Genomic DNA, 4,788 nt, shown 5'->3' on the forward strand with positions numbered 1-4,788 from the left:
CCAGGTGTCAACGGAGGATAGATGTTTTCTCCTAATATACTGTGAAGGAATGGGTGGAAGAATTTTGATATGCTTCTTCGAAATCTTACGAAACAAGGAAGGTGCTGCTGAGGTTCCAGAAAAGGTGCCAGTCTTCAGTTGCTGCTGTTCTTCCTGTAGCCTAGCCTAGATTTGAAGCTTTTGAAGAGTTCATGCAGGCACTACGAAATTTAGGTGAGCGCACTATATCAATCTCCCCTTCTTTAGTGTGCGAGATGTAATTTTTGTCTCAACCTTCCAATTAGTTCTGGCCATCCAGGACTTATTTGCAAGTGGTAATTGGAGGAGGTGCTGACCCAACATGTATTCATTATTTTGTGTACTACCACTGTTGATATAATACATGTACTTTGTACTAAATACAGCAACAATGAACATTCATAATACATTGAACAATATCTTACGTTTGCATTTATGTTTACCTCTAATGAACTATAAAATATTTTATAGACATATATTCTTATTCAATAACTAATTAATTCTCATGATACCCATGGGAAGCAAAGTGGGGGTGGGTTATATTATTCCCATTTTAACAGGAGATAATTAAACCTTGCCTGGAGTTACACACTGACTATTTGAAAAGCCAGGAGTAAATTACAAGTCTTGACAATGGTGCCATGTCTGCCAGTCAGGGCAGTGTTCTGCTGATGGCACTGATTCATCAGTCCCTGGTTAATGCCCAGGCATAAATGTCTAATTTGAAAATCCTTTTAAAATGTAATGTGGCAGATTGTGAAGGGTGGTTGCTAATTAGAGAAGAAGGATAACATAGCAAGGACATTTCCATCCCTGGTGGTTTACCCTTTTTAAACAAAAACATACCAGTGAAAAGTGGAAAAGAAAATCATACATTATGGTTGCATAACTGTTTACTATGGGCTACTTGGTGCCAAGTCCTATGCTAGGTACTCTGAAAGATGAAAGCTAGATATATATCCTTGATAGAAATTTAATATGTAATTGAAGAATCAAGACTTACCTGCAAGAAACATGCAAAGAACTGTAAAAGACATAATCAAGTGCCAAAATGTGTGTATAGGAGGCTTCTGTGTCCTGGAAGACAGATTTTTTTTTTTTTTTTTTTTTTTTTTTTTGAGACAGAGTCTCACTCTGTCGTCCAGGCTGGAGTACAGTGGCATGATCTCGGCTCATTGCAACCTCTGCCTCCCGGGTTCAAGTGATTCTCCTGCCTCAGCCTCCCGAGTAGCGGGGATTACAGGCCCCCACCACCACGCCCGGCTGATGTTTGTATTTTTAGTAGAGACGGAGTTTCGCCATGTTGGCGGGGCTGATCTCGAACTCTTGACCTCAGGTGAGGATCCACCCGCCTCGGCTTCCCAAAGTGCTGGGATTACAAGCGTGAGCCACTGCGCCCGGCCCAAACATCTTTTATTTTAAAAAGGTAAAATTGGAGAGAGTTGCTTGGTGGGACCGCCGCGGCAGTGAGGGCGAGCCGCGCTGGCCCCTGCGTCTGGTGCCGCGATGCTGACCCCAGCGTTCAGCCTCAGCCAGGAGCCGGATTTCCTGACCATCGCCATCCGCGTGCCCTACGCCCCGGCCTCCGAGTTCAACGTCTACTTCGAGGGGTCGGCCTAGACTACTATGCCAAGCCGTACTTTCTCAGATTAACCCCTCCTGGAAGAATTGTAGAATATGGAAGCGAGCAAGGGTCCTATGATGCAGATAAAGGAATTTTTACCACTCGCCTGCCCAAAGAAACCCCTGGCCAGCATTTTGAGGGGCTGAACATGTGTTGCTCTTCTGGCACCAGGAAAATCCGGGACAGCAAAACCACTTGTGGAAGCAATAGGTGATTCTGAAATTCCTGAGGAAGTAGTTCACGATGAAGAGTTTGATTGGGAAATTGAGCAGACACCCTATGAAGAGGTAACAGAAAGTGCTTTGAATCCTCATGCTACTATGGGTTTGGAAACTTACGATCAGGAGTGTTTCAGCAGTTACAGGATGAATTGAGTGATGTTATTAAGGATCCAGATTTCACCCCTGCAGCAGAACGAAAACAAAAGCACCTGGCCGCTGAGCTGGCCAAGTTTGATCCTGATCATTATCTAGCTGACTTTTTGGAAGATGAGGCAGTTGAACAGATTTTGAAGTATAATCCTTGGTGGACTGACAAATATTAAAAAACGACGGCCTTTTTGGAAAAGAGTCAGAAGCAAGAAAATCATGCTGCATTAGTGTCTTTTTCTGAAGAAGAGAAATATCAGCTACAAGAATTTGTCGATAAATCTTATCTGCTAGACAACAGAGCCTGTCGTCAAGTGTGCTACAGTTCGATTGATATCCTTCTGGCATATTGCTAAGAAACCCGTGTCACTGAAGGACAGAAGAACGTTGAATCTGCATGGAATATCAGGAAACTGAGTCCAATACTATGCTGGTTTGAGACTTGGACTAATGTTCATGATATCATGGTGTCTTTTGGAAGAAGGGTATTGTGTTACCCGCTCTATCGCCATTTCAAACTGGCGATGAAGGCCTACGGGGAGACTATAAAGATACTGCAACTAGGTAAAAGTGCAGTTTTAAAGTGTCTCCTGGATATTCACAAATTTTTTCAGGAAAACGACCCAGCATACATATTGAATGATCTCTACATCTCAGACTACTGTGTGTGGATTCAGAAAGTCAAATCCAAAACGTTGGCAGCTCTTGCAGAAGCCTTAAAGGAAGTCTCCCTTACAAAGGCCCAGTTGGGGTGAGAACTGGAAGAACTAGAAGCAGCAGCACTTCTTGTCCAGGAGGAAGAATCTGCATTACAAGCAGCCCATTCAGTTTCTGGGCAGCAGAAACTTTGCTGCAGCTCTGAGGCAGGTGATTCAGAGGACTCAGACAGCACTGTGTCATCTGGAAACGAAGACTCAGACTCGCATTCAGAACAAGATGAACTCAAAGATAGTCCATCTGAGACAGTTCTTTGCAAGGTCCCCTTCTTGAAGAAAGCAGTGCCCTTCTGATTGTTGATGGTGGAGTATGCAGAAACACAGCCATCCAGGAGTCTGATGCCAGTCAGGGAAAGCCACTTGCCTCTTCCCGGCCTCTTGGAGTGTCTGGGCCTCTGATAGAGGAGCTTGGGGAACAACTGAAGACCACCGTTCAGGTTTTTGAACCCGAGGGCACCACTGCTGTAGACCACAGCAACATGCAGGAGAGAGATGGCTGTCAGACACCAAATATTTGACTCTTAAGTGGTTTTATTCATTGTTGAGAAATGTGTTAGATTTGGTTTCATTTACAGAATGAGAATTCCTCATTTTCACTTTGTAATTTTTCTTAGTATATACAGTCAGCCTGCTGTATTTGTGGGTTCCACATCTGTGGATTCAACCAACTGCTGATCAACAATTTTTAAGAAAAAACTGCATCTGTACCAAACATGTACAGACTGTTTTTCTTATTATTCTCTAAATAATACAGTATAACTATTCCCACAGCATTTACATTGTATTGGGTAATATAAGTAATCTTGTGATGATTTAAAGTCTACAGGAGGATATGGGTAGGTTATATGCAAATACTGTACCTTTTATTTTTTTATCAGGGACTTGAGCATCTGAGGATTTTGGTGTCCTCAGGGGTCCTGGAACCAACTCCTCACAGATACTGGGATGACTTTATGACATTGTTTTTCAATCAGTGAATATTTATACCTTTTGGTTTCCTTGCTACAACTGTGAAGATAAAATTCAAGAGTATTTTTACCAAAGTGTAGCTAATATTTCAAGCTGAAAATAATAGTTCTACTGCCAGTGTCTCCAGAATGTGGAGCCCATTAATATTTTTATTTTAGCTTTACTGAGGTATACTTGACCGCTGATAAACTGCACATATCTAAAGTGTACAGTGTGTTGGCATATGTATACCCTGCGTAAAACTATCACTGCGATCAAGGTGAAAATCGGACCCATCATCCCCAAGTGCCCTTTTGCCCCATTATTAGTTTGCATATCCTAGAATTCTATGTAAATTGAATCATACAATATGTATCCGTTTTTTGGTCAGCCTTATTTTACTCAGTATAATTATTTTGAGATCCATCCATGTGGTAGCATTTGTCAAGAGTTTTTGTTTTTGTGTTTTTCATTGCTGAGTACCACTTCATTGAACAGATTTGTCCATTGACCTACCGACGAACACTTGGGTTGTTTCCAGTTTGGGGCTGTTATAAATAAAGCTGTTATGAACATTTGTATACAAAAAAAGGTGAAATTGGAGATGGACCTTGAAATATTAGTAAGATTAAGTGGCCAGTGGGAATCTGGGGAAATAGGATTCAACTAGACAAGAGGGTTAATGAATATAGGTAGGGTTGTTCTTGTTACTCTCTGGAAGAGATTAAAAACTTGGGAGCTCTCAAGTGGTCGTTTCATGGAACTGAAGGAAAAAAGCCAGAAAGCACAGGGAGAGAATAAATAGAAATGCAGAGGAGACAGAGGCAGACTTTCTGGGTTCCTTTCAATACTCCAGTTCCTGGTTTCCATCTCATCCCGAGGCTCAGCTGCATCCCTGATCTACCCTGGTATCTTCAAATAAATTCCAAGTTTTTTGTCAATGAATAGAAGCCAAGCAGTTATTGAAGCCAGGAATCCTAGCCAGGTACACAGGAATGAGCACAGAATGTTGAGTATTATCAGATCTAAGCCTCGGGGCCAATACTTGGAATGACCTTTGTTGTCTTCGACTAGCTTTTTTGGTTAGCCTTGGTTTGGAACCCGGGTTGGCCAG

At 42.1% G+C, this 4,788-nt stretch overlaps 1 pseudogene; it reads left to right on the forward strand.

Annotated features, from left to right (window-relative positions):
• Positions 1–637: 637 nt before the first annotated feature.
• On the forward strand, positions 638–3,879 carry LOC101143404 (protein SHQ1 homolog; annotated as a pseudogene).
• The last annotated feature ends 909 nt before the right edge of the window (positions 3,880–4,788 follow it).

The sequence above is a fragment of the Gorilla gorilla genome, chromosome 8, assembly GCF_029281585.2.
Source record: "Gorilla gorilla gorilla isolate KB3781 chromosome 8, NHGRI_mGorGor1-v2.1_pri, whole genome shotgun sequence".
Classification (NCBI taxonomy): Eukaryota; Metazoa; Chordata; class Mammalia; order Primates; family Hominidae; genus Gorilla; species Gorilla gorilla.